The sequence below is a fragment of the Balaenoptera ricei genome, chromosome X (genome assembly GCF_028023285.1).
Source record: "Balaenoptera ricei isolate mBalRic1 chromosome X, mBalRic1.hap2, whole genome shotgun sequence".
NCBI lineage: Eukaryota > Metazoa > Chordata > Mammalia > Artiodactyla > Balaenopteridae > Balaenoptera > Balaenoptera ricei.
Genome location: NC_082660.1, coordinates 117246345 through 117262693, shown reverse-complemented (window position 1 = coordinate 117262693; position 16349 = coordinate 117246345). Strand labels below are relative to the sequence as shown.

General features: G+C 38.7%; 1 protein-coding gene across 1 annotated transcript in view; it reads left to right on the top strand.

Moving 5' to 3' along the window:
• The first annotated feature begins 2372 nt into the window (after positions 1-2372).
• Positions 2373-16349, top strand: part of IGSF1 (immunoglobulin superfamily member 1) — a 444083-nt gene continuing 430106 nt past the window's right edge. The window contains exons 1-2 of the mRNA XM_059910639.1: positions 2373-2456; positions 3041-3388. The gene's annotated coding sequence lies outside the window, so the exon portion shown is untranslated. The remainder of the gene's footprint in view (positions 2457-3040; positions 3389-16349) is intronic.

Here is a 16349-nt window from a genome sequence, read left to right as displayed (position 1 = left end):
GAGAATGACATTTTAAAAGTCTTTATTCTTGTTGGGATTGAACTTCCATTACTTTCGGCCTTATGACTTCTCAAAATTTGAACAGGTTGCCTATAGCAGGTATTTCTTTTGTAAATCTCTTGGATGATAAGGCTCTTCCTACAGGAGAATAAAGAAATTCCAAGTTCTGCAAATATGTATATGTGTATGAGAATATGGAAATTGTATAAGATGATGATTTTGTCAGAACTACCTTCAGTATGCATCCAATTATGTTCAAAGAGAAATAAACATACATATTTGTACATCATATATAACCATCTATATGTCTACACATGTGTAAAAATTATATATTATATATTTTAATCATAGTGATTATTACAATAAGAATGCAATTAAACTTCACCTCTGCGTCCATATATGCATGTGTGGAGTTTGTGTATGTATGTGTGTGTATATATATATATATATATATATATATATATACACACACACATACATACACACAAATATATATTGATATTTAGCTTCATACACAATAATAAGTTTATATTAAAATGGATTTATTGGGGCTTCCCTGGCGGTCCACTGGTTGGGGCTCCGCACTTCCACTGCAGGGGGTATGGGTTAGATCCCTGGTTGGGGAACTAAGATCCCACATGTCGCGTGGTGTGGCCAAAAAAAAAAAAAATGGGATTCATTCATGTGTCATCATTTGGATCATCTTTTCACTTCTGTTTCCTGGACAGTTTGTCATTATCATAAAAAATTTGCAAGACTTAATTTTTAATAAGTAAACAAATAAACATTGATGAAATATTATTGATGACTATAAAAAAATATGAATGCTTTCACCTTGACTCTGATAGAATACACACCTGGATCACAATATTAGAGTGATGTAGACACAGACTTTATTTATACAGTAATGTAATCTGTTCTTATATTTTCTAATAATAAAATGTTAAGGTTAAATTTTAGATAAAAATATAGGTTAAGTTTTTGAGAAGGGGGAAAACCCTATATTTTCTGAGGCATACATGTATAGTTGTCATTCAATATTAGTTTTAAGACTATATATATATCATGTTAGCATAATAAAGACCAGAAAACGTAGATCTTCAAGTAATGATGGCTGAGGGGTGACATCATAGGCATTAAATTTCGGTAAAGTAAGTGTCTTATGAACTGAACATTTCTCTTTTTTTAAAATAAATTTATTTATTTATTTATTTATTTTTGGCTGCACTGCGTCTTCGTTGCTGTGCGTGGGCTTTCTCTAGCTGCGGCGAGAGGGGGCTACTCTTCGTTGCAGTGCACGGGCTTCTCATTGCGGTGGCTTCTCTTGTTGTGGAGCGTGGGCTCTAGGTGCGCAGGCTTCAGTAGTTGTGGCATGCAGGCTCTGTAGTTGTGGATCACGGGCTCTAGAGTGCAGGCTCAGTAGTTGTGGCACACGGGCTTAGTTGCTCTGTGACATGTGGGATCTTCCCGGACCAGGGCTCGAACCTGTGTCCCCTGTATTGACAGGCGGATTCTTAACAACTGCACCACCAGGGAAGTCCCTGAACTGAACATTTCTTCGTTAGGATCCTAATATTTTTGCTGAATGTAGTGATCAAGAAGCTCTTTGCCAATGTTTTATTTACTAAAAATCAGGTCTTGCAAATTTTTCATGAAAATATGATCCAAACCATGACGTACAAATAAATCTCATTTTAATGTAAACTTGTTTTGTATGAAGCTAAATATACATGTATGTATGTGTATATTGAAATGAGTGCATGAGTGTATGGAAACAGTTTGTATGGGCATGTTAAAAACATAATCCAAATGTTTTTATCAGAGGTACTAACAAGTACTGTTTATGACAGTGCTTTACTCTTGATCAGCACGCATTTATTTTCTGAATCCTTTGCAAGCACCATGTCGTATTTACGTATGAGAAAATGCTATATGACTGATCCCTAAGATATAATCAGTGAAACACACATACACATTAAAATTGCAGGAAGCCACTGAAGGCCCTATAATGATGTAGGAATGTGCCTGTGTTCCAATGTTAAATGATGAAACCATGAGGCTAAACCATGTCTGTCCCCTCTGACTGGAATTTGTACATATTTGAGTATGTGTATCATTTCACATGGGCACTGTATAATATGAAGTCTTGAGAACTATCTAACACTTATCTTAGGCTTCCAGACAAATAGCTGCCTCTCCCTAAATACACCCAAGGACTAGTGCCAGGCCAGTAAATGGAGGAGGACTCCCAGGGAACCTGGGAAATGAGCCAGGTCAAGAACCACAAGTACTAGTGCCTAGATTTGCTCTTCTCCAAGCCCTTAGGTGCAAACATTTTCTTTTCCCCCTTAGGCCTGGATCCCGGAGGTTCGCCTCTTGATATCCCAAGACAATTTGGTAACAAAACACTTGAGATATAATGCTGAGTGAAGAAAAAGTAGAACTGCAAAGACTAGGTAAGTGGAAATTGAGTTCTTGAACCGAAAAGTTGCCTGAGGAGAGTGTAGGTTTAGGCCTCAGTTTGATTGCAGATGTAAACCGAAAGCAAAATCACAATAGTGTGAGCAGGTTTCTTCGAACTGGGCAAGAAGCAAGGCAGCCATATTTCTTCCCGCCTGTGTCTCTTGGTCACATTTTTTTCACACCCGACGGGCGGGAGAAGAGGGCATGGGGGCAGTGTTAGGTAGAATTTCTGGAGCAATACTGCCATCGTGAGGAAGTCACTGGTAGAAGTCCCAAGGTTTCCCCTCTGAAAGGACTTTTACTTTGGAAAGGACCCTTCTAGAAGGTGAGGAGGCTGAAGGGCCGGGCCCCCAGCCAGAGCTCGGTGTCTGCTCCAGAAGCCAACCAGGAGCTAAGGTGGGGTTCAGGTGTCGGGGCTGGCCTTTGGGGAGGCAGGACAGCCAGCAGATGCCAGGAAGTCCAGGCACAGGAAGTCGTGGGGTGGGGTCTTGGTATTCTCCCGGGGTGGGCGGGACCAGAGGAAGCCGCTAACAAAATGCTAAGCCTGTGGGTATATTTCTTTCTCCCTGCGCCTCAGAGCACGTGGTGTTCCCTTGCTCTGGGACCTGGGCCCTTTGTGGTAGCAGAGTCAGAGCACAGAGGACAGGACAATTCCTGGGGGCTTATAGCAGGACAAAGTGTGTTGCTGGAGGTCTCAGGTGCACCCAAATTGGAGCTGAGAGAGCCTGAAGAAAAGTGGAACCACCCAGCCAAGCCAAGAAGGGTTACCACTTCTGCTATGAGAGCAGATCTCGCACAAACAGATGGGAAGCAGAAACAAGGGGAGAGGATTGAAGATGAACCCACGTTTTAAAAGTCCTTGTCTGCAGGAGGTGGCATTACCTGTGACCTCACTTCACTTCTTCATACATGGCTGTTGTAGCAGGTACACTGTAAAGAAGCATGATTGTTTCTAGAAATGTGAAAACAGGTGGCAAAGATTTAAAACATGTCAGAACTCCAAAGAATAGTTAATGATGTTTTAAAAAGCATTCAAGCTGCAAAGTAGGAAAACTTGTTTTAATGCTCAGGGTAGAAGGGAATTTGAACATTGTTTTTTTAAAGTACATATATGTGCAAAGTGAAGAGAGAAAAATGCATGGCAAAGATGTTTTAAAAGTGGTTATTTCTTCTGATTGAGGTACCAATTGTTTTCTACTTTATAATTTCTCAAAACTGAATGCTTTGCCAGTAGGTATAACTGTTGTAATTTCTTGAAATAGAAGGGTTTTCTAGAGTAAGCTATAAAACATTTTCAAGCACTCAGAAATATATATTGATATGCAAGTATGCAAACGGTATAAGGTAGTGCTGAGGATTGTGTAAAACTACAGCCAGTATGCGTCCAATTATGTTTAGAGAGAAGCAGTCCTGTGTGTGTGTGTGTGTTTGTATATGTGTGTGTAAACATTTATTTATATATATATGTATATGTATACACATACATATATATATAAACATTTTAAAAAGCTGCATATTTAAAATGATGGCCAGTGTTATAGTGAGTATGCTTTTCAACTTGAAATTCTCAGTTGACATTTATATCCATATTTATATTTATATAAAGCGAGGCATTAATGAAAGATTATAGCTGCATGTAAAGGGTGTGAGTGCATCCTCCTTAAATTAAAGTCTTCTTAGGATACACATCTGGGTGATGGAATTTGAGAGATACCAATTTCAACCTTCAATTATTGAATTCTGTTTTCGTTCTTTACAGTCTTTAAAGAAAATCTTAAGATAAAAATTGGGTGTAAATTTTGAGTAGTATAAGAAAAGAAACCCTAATGTTCTGGCTCATGAGTATCCAGTGTCTGTTCCAATATTAGTTTTAGAAAAAAAAAATTTGTACATGTGTGTCATCGTATTAATGATTAGGTAAGGCAAATCTCAAAATCAAGATTCCTGAGTGGTGGCATTATTGGTGTTTTAGGTCCTGTGTATGTATTAAAAAAAGATTAAGTGAGAACCTAATTAATATTATTTAATTAATGGGTCAATCGAGTAGTTCTTTGCAAGTGTTTTATTGTCTAAAATCCAGGTCTTGCAAATGTTTAATGATAATTTCAAACTACCCAGGAATCAGAAGTGAAAATTTGGGATCTAAGACAGTATGCATATATAAGTCCAATTTAAATGTAAATTTGTTGTAGTTTATTACCATAAATATAGAACTGTGTTGTGTGTGTTGAAAGAATGGAAGTAAATGTGCAAAAGGTTATTAGTGCTTAATACAGACTTTCTGACAACACTTTTATTCTCGATCAGCACATGGTTATTTTCTAAACCCTTTGCAAGCACCATGTGTTAGTTGCTTACGAGAAAATGAAGGGAGACTGATCCCTAAGACTTAATTAAGTAGCATACACATACATAATAATAAAGTCAAAGGAAGCTGTTGAAGGTCATAATCACATGCATGGGAACACTGTTGTGTTCCAGTGTTAAATGATGAAACCATGAAACAAAATCCTGTCCCTTCTGACTGGAATTTATATACGTTCGAGTGTCTGTGTCACTCCAAGTGGAACAGTGTGTGGAATTAAAACTTGAGAGCTATCCGGACCCTCCTCTTAGGGTTCCAGCCAAATAGCTGCCTCCCAGTCAACACAAGGCCTAGTGCCCACTCAGAAAGTGGAGGACTCCCAGGGAACCTGGCAGTGAGATCAGTAAAGAACCACGTGGCCTGGTGCTGAGACTTGTTCTTCTCCAGGCCCTTATTTCCACCATTTTCTTTACTCTCTTAGCCCTGGATCCCTAAGAATTGCCCATTACAGCAAATAACAAGGGACAATGTTGGGGGTCAAGGCAGAGCGAAGAAGACCAGACCGGCAAAGGTTTGGTAGAGTAGAAATGAAATTCTTGAAAAGAAAACATGGCTGATGAGAGTAGGTGGTTTAGGCCTCAGTTTGATTTATCAGGGAAACTAGCAGCAAAAATATGTGTGTTTGAGCAAATTTCCCCCACACAGGGCGATAGCAAGGCAGCTTTTTTCCTGACTCCTTTGTGTCTTGGTGGCTTTTTCAGGTTGAATGAGCAGGAGTAGGCCTGGGGTGGGTGGGGGCGGGCTGGGTTAATTGGCTTTTCCAGAGCAATACTGCCACCTAGAGGAAGTAGTCTGACAAAACCTAAAGTTGTTAGCACTCCTGTGAGGCCTAGAAGTTGAGAAAGGTTTGGTCTTTTGCAAGGTTGAGTGGAGGCTGGCCCTGAGCTGGGCCTCCTTCACTTCAAATCTGAAGCATTTGGGTCTAGATATCCTTGAGGCTGTTCTTGGTTAAGGGCAGCCAAGGAAGATTTGGAGACATTTGAGAAAGCATGCCCCAGTGGTCAAGTACGCTATGAAGATGTAAGGTGGCCTCTGACCTCTTCACCCTACTTCAGCTAAGCAGATAGCAAAGAAAGCCTGTATCAGATGAACTAAGCTGCCTGATTGTTGTAACAATTTGACTTGGTCATATGCTACACTGTGTAAAGACAGTGACCCATATCTGCAGTTAGAATTGAGTGTGACAGAATTCCCTAGACCTGGAATTCTTCGTGCTCAAGAATTTTCAGTTCACACATTTTGGTATGCATTAAGAGACTACATTTGGCCAGGAAGTGGATGGAAGCCTAAAACAACAGCACCTTTCTGAGTCTCAGGAATTCAAGCATGATACCATGACCCAGTAACAGGAGATTGTAACTCTTGCCAACCCTAACTACCGCTCAGCCATTGATACTCATCTCAGATCAAAAGCTGTTTCAGAATGAAAAGTTAACAAAAAAACCCCACCCAGTAGGAAATGTGGCAAAGGAAAGAACAGGCACTTTCCAGGCAATAAAAGGCCACGCAACACAAAAGTCTTACTAGTAGAGATTCTCAAATTCACCAGTACCAAAATAAATTGCAATTCCACCTGTTCTCCTATAATACTCTTCACTCTTCCTTATAACCCTGAGCAAGCCACTGAAAATAAAGCCATTAATATCACCCAGTTTGTGTAATGATTTGTAGAATTGGACAACCTCCTAACCAGGTGAGAAGCATTGTCAATTGGCTCAACTCTTTGGAGGTCAGTTGGTCAGCATTGGTTAATCTTTCACAGGAGAATACCCTTTGTCCAGAGACTCTGCCTCTCAAAAGTGATCACACAGCCACACTCCCACAGGAAAGCAGAGAGGTGGAGCCAAGGAGGATCATTGAGTTTTCCTTTATAAGAATGGATAGTGAGGAGGGGCAAAGGGTCCATTTTCTGGGTTCAGCTTCAGCAAGTTCAGCTAGAGCAGGCAGTCTTCGTCAATCTTTGGAAAGACTGAAATCCATTCTCTTGAGTCCTTCTCAGGAGAGATGTCCAAAAATTTGATTCAGGGGAAAAAAGCAAAGTGTTGAAACTTCAGGATCAAACCATCCTAGGTGTCTAATACAAGGAAAATGAAAAGGAAAAATAAAGTCTGTCTTTTTCTACTTATTACATACATGGTTAATTCAAGTCGAACACATAAACACATGTATTTTAAAAAGTGAATAGGCACAAGGGAAGTATCCGGAAAGTGTACAACCAAACAAGTGACAGTGTCTAACTTTCTAGAGTGATGTTTCCAATGGCTTGCCTTCAAGTTTTAACTTTCTACTTGTCTGAAGTCTTGAAGTGTTGAAAGCAAGAAAAGCTTGCATGTGAAATGTTTTAAAAAAGAAACGAACGTTATCCCAACATGCAATTAAGAAAAGAGTGTGTTACAAGATCTATTTTTCTTTTAAATATGTGCACAGGTCTATGTATACGCAGGATTTAAAGGCCTCACTCTTAATTGTTATACAAACAGAAAGGCATTTCTAAATTGTGCTTAACGGAAAATCCTGTTTCTGAAGCATATTTAAAGTCGTATGAAGAGGCGTTTATAAGACCTAAGACAATGACGATAGAAGGAAACAACTCAAACTGTAAGGATATTCCACATGTATCATGTAAGTCAAAATCCATACCAGCAAACTATGACAGCCATTACACATGTGCCCACACATGTATAATTATATAATAAATGTAACATAAAAGCAAAATGCAGTAGATCAAACATCAATGGTGTATCTACTGAGTTCCTGTGACTCAGAGTATCATTTCTTTTTTTTTTCTTTCATGAAAACAGATATTACTTTAAAAAAAAATTTTCTTAATTTTAAAAAAAATTTTATTGGAGTATAGCTGCTTTACAGTGTTGTGTTAGTTTCTACTGTACAGCAAAGTGAATCAGCTCTGCATGTACATATATCCCCTCTTTTTTGGATTTCCTTCCCATTTAGTATCATTTCTTTATTGCTTTATATTTCGTCAAATTACTGATTCTTTTCCAGATGCATGTTATTCTTATGATTTGCTCAGTAATAAAGGAATGCTATGAGATTTAACCATGAAAAACTATCATATTGCTCATGAATAGTTAATGCTATTGGCAATTGCCCACTGTCCACTGTTGACTCAAAAATTCAGGGCACCAAACTCCATGTACAATGTGACCAAGATGGGTTTGAAGAAAAGAAATGGAAATGTTTAGTGTGTGTGTGTGTTTAGCATTGTGCTGAGGAGTATAGGGAGTATAATGATGACATGTAGGCTAAATCTATTTAGCTCTTGAAAATAGTTTTATATCACTTTTATTAAATTTAAACCAACATACTCATCAAGCTGCTAATAGTGGTTCCCTTGGGAAACAAGGATTTGGGATAAAGTGTTTCTATTTGTTCTTCATAGACTGTGTATTTCAAGAAGCCAATAATATATTTGTAATTTGAGAACCAATTCAGAACAAATATGTACAGAAGAAATTATTAGCAAAACTTAATTTGGTGGCCATTTGAGACCTAATGTGTTTATATCTCTAACTGATCACAGAAAACAAAGAGCATTTGAGACACCCATGTTTTGGAAATCCTTGTCTGCTTGAATGGGCATTACTTATGACCTCACTGCACTTTATACATGGCTAATGTACCCAGTAATTTTGTAAACAGGTATGCTTAATTCTAAGAAATGCAAAAAGATGGGGAGGCACCTTTAGACATATGAAGTATTCCAAGGAATATTTAATGATGTTTGCAAAGAACTCAAACTATAATCAGTGAAGAAAACATATTTGAACACTTGAGGTACAAGGGAACTGGGATTTTAGGCTAAAAAATATATGTGCACAGGAAACATGTAAGAATGTATGGCAGAGAGAGTTTAAAAGTTATAAAGTTTTGACTGAGGTGCCATTTATTTTTGGCTTTAAAATGTGAACAGGTTGCCAACAGTAGATGTCACTCTTTTAATTGCTTGGAAGAGAGACCTCTTTCTAAGATAAAATGTTAAGAAATTTCAAGCTGGGTAAAATATATATTGACACGAGACCACACAATTTACATACGGTTATGCAGAAGACTTTGTGTAAAACTACACCCAATATAAATAAAATTATAATTAAGCAGAAACAAATGTGCACATGTATATATATGCATATAACATATACCTCATACATACTGTATATTCAATATATAAGTAGGGCAATAAAAAGCATTTTTAATAAATTATTTATAAAAATGAGGACTTGCAAATTTTATATAATAGTCTTAAAATGCCTGGGAATCAGGAGTGAAAATTTCTTATGGAAACCATAATGTACTAACATTCAGTTTTTGGGGTTTTTTTCCTTATGGTTTATTTTTTTTTTAACATCTTTGTTGGAGTATAATTGCTTTAGAATGGTGTGTTAGTTTCTGCTTTATAACAAAGTGAATCAGCTATACATATACATATATCCCCATATCTCCTCCCTCTTGCGTCTCCCTCCCACCCTCCTTATCCCACCCCTCTAGGTGGTCACAAAGCACGGAGCTGATCTCCCTGTGCTATGCGGCTGCTTTCCACTAGCTATCTGTTTTACATTTGGTAGTGTATATATGTCCATGCCACTCTGTCACTTTGTCCCAGCTTACCCTTCCCCCTCCCCGTGTCCTCAAGTCCATTCTCTACGTCTGTGTCTTTATTCCTGTCCTGCCCCTAGGTTCTTCATGACAATTTTTTTTTTTTTTTTTTTTTAGATTCCATATATATGTGTTAGCATACGGTATTTGTTTTTCTCTTTCTGACTTACTTCACTCTGTATGACAGACTCTGGGCATATACCCTGAGAAAACCATAATTCAAAAAGAGTGATGTAACATTCAGTTTTAATATAAATTTATTGTTGTGTTTGAACACAAATATAGAACCCTGTGTATTGAGAGGAGTGGAAAGACATAATCCAAAAGGTTATCAGTGGTCGTAAGTTTTATGGCAGTGCTCTACTCTTGATCAGCACATGGTTATTTCTGAATCCTTGGCAAGCACATCTTATTAATGAGGAAATGGTTTTAAAACTGATCTCTAATGGACTAGGTTATCTGAGTAACCTCTGATTAGAAGATATATATATATCTTCTATATATACACACATATATCCTGCCATGTAGGGCATTGTATGGCAGTTAATGGTGAGAGCTATGTGGACCCTCTTCTTAGGGCCCCAGTCAAATTGCTGCCAACAACTCAACATACAGAACCTATGTCTTTACCTAGAAAATGTAGGAAAATTACTTGAGAGCCATAGAGATGAGCCAGGCAAGGACACATGGATATGTAGAGATGCCCTCCTAGTTGGATTTTCAGCATTTTATTTTTCTGTTTAGGCCTGGATCCCTGAGACTTACCCACAGAAGCAGACAACTTGATAACTTGGGAAAAGGCTGGAGATATAATGTGCTGAGTGAACAAAAACAGAACTGTGAAGACTAAGCCTAGTGGAAACTGAATTCTTGCTAAGAGAAGACGCCTGATGAGGGTGGGTAGTTTTAGGCCTCAGTTTTCAGATGAAAACCAAAGCAAAAGTACAGCAGCGAGCAGGTTTAATTAAACTGGACAAGATACTAAGTAGCTATATTTCCCGGTGACTTGGCCTCTTGGTAACGTTTTTTTCTAACAGGATGGGCGGGTGAAGAGGGCTGGGGGGGCAGGGAGGAAAATACTCGTTGGCATAGATGGTGCACTACTGCCATCGTGAGGAAATAGTTTAAAATCTAACTACGCCGGCATTGCTTTCTTTCCGTGAGGACTTTCAGTTTCGAAAGAGCCATTCAGTGGAAGGGCTTCTTGAGCCCTGGTCCCAGATTGGGCCTCCCTGTCTTCTCTGAGTTATTATAGGAGCTCTGGCCAAAGTCCTAATGCTGGTATGCCAAAGGTGAGGTCCAGGTGTAGGAGCCGGCCAGTGGGACTGCCTGGACTGAGCCATCAGCCGCAAGGAAGTCCCAGCACAGGAAGTTGTGGGGTGAAACTGTCAAGTAGTTAAACATGGACTTATACACATATAAAAACACATCAGTGCTCAAACTCCTGAAACCAAAGATAAAGACAACATTTAGAGGACAGCTGGATACAAAAGGCAAGATATTCCCTGGAGAGTAACAAATATAAGATTTATAGTAGACTGGACAAGCATTATGCAAGCTATAAGGAAACAGACTGGCATCTTAATGGTACTGAAAACAAAACAAAACAAAATAAAAATAAAATGATCAACCCAGAATTTTATACCATCAAAAATGTCTTTCAAAATAAGGAGAAAAAAAAAAGGAATGTGGTATCAGACAGACACCCGAGATTGACACAAAGAATCAGAGATCTATAGAAAGAGTTAAAATGAAAGTAAATACAAAAGACATTTTTCCTTATTTCTAATTGTTTTAAAATATATTTGACTGTCTATTAGAAAAATAGTAGCATATTTTATTTTATTTTTTATAGTAAATTTTATTTTATTTATTTATTATTTATTTTAAAAAATTTATTTATTTTATTTATTTTATTTTCGGCTGCATTGGGTCTTCGTTGCTGCGCATGGGCTTTCTCTAATTGCGGCAAGCGGGGGCTACTCTTTGTTGCGGTGCAGTGGCTTCTCATTGCGGTGGCTTTTGTTGCTGCGGAGCACGGGCTCTAGGCGCGCAGGCTTCAGTAGTTGTGGCTCACGGGCTCAGTAATTGTGGCTTGTGGGCTCTAGAGCGCAGGCTCAGTAGTTGTGGCACACAGGCTTGGTTGCTCTGCGACATGTGGGATCTTCCCGGACCAGGGCTCGAACCCGTGTCCCCTGCATTGGCAGGCAGATTCTTTTTTTTATTATTATTATTTATTAATTTTATTTATTTATTTTTGGCTGCGTGGGGTCTTCATTGCTGTTGCTGTGCACGGGCTTTCTCCCGTTGCGGTGAGCGGGAGCCACTCCTCGTTGTGGTGCGCAGGCCTCTCACTGCAGTTACTTCTCTTGTTGCGGAGCACAGGCTCTAGGCACGCGGGCTTCAGTAGTTGTGGCACTCTGGCTCAGTAGTTGTGGCTCTCGGGGTCTAGAGCTCAGGCCCAGCAGCTGTGGCGCACGGGCCTAGCTGCTCCGTGGCACGTGAGATCCTCCCAGAGCAGGGCTCGAACCCATGTCCCCTGCATTGGCAGGCAGATTTTTAACCACTGCGCCACCAGGGAAGTCCCCAGCAGGCAGATTCTTAACCACTGTGCCACCAGGGAAGCCCAGTAGCATATTTTACAGGTATAATGACAGCACAAAAGATGGGAAGCAAGACCATATTGTCATAAGTTTCTTACAGTATACAAGAAGCGATACATTATTTGAAATTAAACTGGGATTAATTATATATATATTTTTTAAACCCGAGTCAACCACGTACAAATTTGAAAAGAAGTATAACTGATGCACTAATAGTGATAAAACTGGAATCATAAAAAATGCTCAGTTGATCCACTAGAATTTCAGGAAAGATGAAAAAAAGAACAAATAGAAGACAACCAGCAAAATGATAGATTTAAATACTACCATATTAATAATTACATTCAATGTAAATGATCTAAATAATCTATTTAAAAGACAGAGATTTTCAGATTGTATTAATAAAAGTAAGAACCAAGTATATTCTGGCTATACGAAATTCACTTTAAATATAAAGATATTGATATGTTAAAAATAAAAATGATAGGATAATATATACCAAGCAAATACTAATCAAAAGAAAGCCATAGTGTCTCTTTTAATCTCTAAAGGGAGCCCTAACGGTGAAAGATATAGACAAAAACATAGAAGAACTATATTGGAGAAGATCAACTTTAAGGGAGAAGAGAACTTTAAAAAATAATTATTCTCAATATCTTCAGACAGTCAAGAGATGATATTGCAACTGTGATAGAAAAAAAGGATGCAATGAGAAGAATAACGAAAAAGAACACAACAATTAAAAGTAACATAGTAGAAATACAAAACTCATGAAAGAGGTTGGAAAAAGACCATACTTGTAATTTTAAAAATTGAAAAAGGGAAAAAACTAAGAAAATTAGAGTACATCTGTAAATGTGATTTATTATCTGAATAATAGGAGTTCTCAGCAAGTTCACAGAAATGTAAAATATTATATTCCAGGTTGAAAGGGGCCACCAAGTTGCCAGCATAGTGGGTAAAAAAGACCTACCTGAGGACATATTATGAAATTTCGGAACACCAGTAACAGGGAAGATCATATAACTAACCTACAAGTATGAAGAATCAGAATGACTTTGAACTTCTGAACATCAACACTGGAAACTAGAATTCAGAGAAACAATGTCTTCAAAATACTGAAGAAAAATTATTTCCAACTTAGAATTCTATACACAGCCAAACTTTCAATGAAATGTAAGAATAAAGATATCCTTAGATATGCAAGGTCTTAAAAATTTAGCCTTATAGCCTTTTTCAAAAAGTTACTTTACCTTGTGCTTTAAAAAAAAGTTTTACAAACAATTAAAAAAGGGAAAATATGGGTTTCATGAAATTGGAGATCCCATAGAGGAGATATGAAAAAAAAGTCCCCTGAATGTGGATGAAAGGAATATCAGAATGTTAAGCACCAGACAGAGGGGAATCCGGGACACATTGAAGGGGGTAAGAGAATTATGAGATAAATTTTGCCAAGTAGATCAAATTGATACAAATACTTAATATGAATGAAATTCTTGAGAGATATTTTAGATAGCTTGTATACTTCCATAGAGGAATATATATGTATAATAAATTTATTTCAGTCATTATGCATGAGCAAAATAGGATTTTAAATAACATCTGTTTTCATCATCATACATATGAAGTATAGTGATATTTCATAAATAACTATGATTAATTAATGAAACAAATGGAGTTATTTGTTTAATGTCTAGAAAACAAGCCCCAAGAATATAAGAAGATTTTGGCAAGATGCTCATTATACAGTATGTGAACAAAGAATGATATAAAAATATATATTAAGTATAAATCTGTGAATAAAAACTATTCATATTATATCTGCAAGGGAAAGGAAAGAGCCATAAAAGTTAAAAATTCTAGTTATTTATAAAAGTTAGGATTATGAACATTTATTAACTTCTAATTCATAATCTCTTTAGTTTTGAATATTTTAAAGTGGTGTGTATCACCTTAATGTATGTGGGAAAATAAAGCTATTCTCATAGCAAAAAAGATTAAGGATATGGGCCCATGTACAATAATTAATGTGTTAAAAATATAGGACAAAATTAGATTCAATATGATCTAACCCATAATTTCTAAAAACTCACATGTGCAAACATATTCACATCCACCAAATAAATTCATTTCTGTTGGCAGAATTATATAGTTTATGCCAATGTATGTAAAAACAGATTATTAAACAAATATGTATGAAAAATATCATTTAAAATGTACATACAGGGGCTTCCCTGGTGGTGCAATGGTTGAGAGTCCACCTGCCAATGCAGGGGACATGGGTTCGATCCCTGGTCTGGGAAGATCCCACATGCCGTGGAGCAACTAGGTCCGTGTGCCACAACTACTGAGCCTGTGATCTAGAGCCCGCGAGGCACAACTACTGAGCCCCCGTGCCACAACTACTGAAGCCAGTGTGCCTGGAGCCCATGCTCCGCAACAAGAGAAACCACTACAGTGAGAAGCCCGCGCGCAACAAAGACCCAATGCAGCCAAAAATAAACAAATTAAAATAAATAAATTTTTAAAAATGTACATACAATAAAATGTAGTAGTTCCACCTGAAAAGCAGACATTGGAAACGACACGAAAATTCAAAATATAGACAGGAATGCACTGAAATCTTAAGTTCCAATAATATGTCCCCAAGATTCACTGGAAACAGAATAATCTTCTATCTGTTCTAAACTAAAGAAGCAGAAATTAGCTCCTGCCATAGAAGTGACAGAAACATGGTAAAAATAATTAATAAACATTTTTAAATTAAAAAGTAAATAAATATAAGAGTACGTTTGGTGTCGCATGTAGGACGTGCTATTAACCAACAAGAGTTATTATAGGCCTTAAGGAAAGAATTCTCAGGAGCTGAGTCAAAAAACAGCCTTCCACCAAACACAAACATATTAGTGTGTCCTAGAGAATGGATGGAAACTCCCTGGGAATCTAAGAGGCCCTTGAGGACAGATGACTAGAAGTGACCTCCTCCAGGCCTGGAACTTCCAACATTTTCTTCCATTTAGTCCTGGTGTCCTGAGACTTATCCCTAGAAGTTAACTTGATAATTGGGAAAGTGCTGGAGAACTAATGCTGAGTGAAGAAGAGCTGAACTGTGAAGCCAATATCTGGTGGAAGGGTAATGCTTGATGAAAGAAGATGCCTGATGGTGAGGAGTGGTTTAGGCTTCAGTTTGATTATAGATGGAAATGGAAAGCAAAAATGCAGTAGCGTGAGCAGGTTTCCTCAAACTGGGCAATATGTGAGGCAGTTTTGTTTCCTGGTGCCTTTGCCTTTTGTTTTTTCAGACTAGATGGGCGGGAGAAGAGGGCCTCGGGGCAGGGCTGGTTGACATTTCTGGAGCACTACTGCCATCATGAGGAAATCATTTGGTGAAGCCCTAAGCCATCAGTATTTCCTCCCAGGAGACCCAGCAGTTGAAGAATGTTGGACCTGCAGGAGGTTGAGCATCCCCTAGCTCCAAGCGTTGCATCCTTGCCTTCATCTCTGAGGCCTTCCAGGATACATTGACAAAGGCAAGATATAATTGTAAAAGCTGGCTAGTGAGTGGCCCGGACCGAACAGGCAGCTGCCAGGAAGTACAAGCACAGGAAGTCAGGGTGGAGCCCCTCCCAGTGCAGGCAAGACTATAGGAAGTGATTCACAACCTAATGCAGAGGTTACGATCATTTGCCTCCTCTTCCTGTCCCTTGAGCATGAGGCAGACAGTCTGGGACATAGAACTTCGGGACCAGGACCTTGGCACCATTTGGTAGCAGTGTCAGAGCTCAGAGTGCAGGGAGAAAAATCTCACTGTTTATCATAGAGGATATTTTGAAGAGTGTATTTCGAGCCGAGAGGCAATAATTGATTATTGACAAAGTGTCATTAGCTCTCAGGAGTGTCTTGGAGACATTTGGTAGAGTATGCCTCAACGACTCCAGGTGCCTTGTGAAGGTGAAAGGTGACCGCTGACCTCCTGAAATTATTTCTGCTAAAACAGACCAAGAGAGAAAGCCTGGATCAGATGTGCTGGGGTGCCTGCCTTGGAACAGTACTTTGACTTGGCCACATGGTGGAGAAGAGTAGACAAATGTATGAAGACGGAATTGTAGGCAATACAAGAGGTGGCCTCAGGGTCTTCCCTGGTGGCTCAGTGGTTAAGAATCCGCCTGCCAATGCAGGGGACACAGATTCGAGCCCTGGTCCAGCAGGATCCCACATGCCGCGGAGCAGCTAAGCCCCTGCGCCACAACTACAGAGCCTGCGCTCTAGAGCCCGCAAGCCACAACTACTGAGCCCATGTGCCA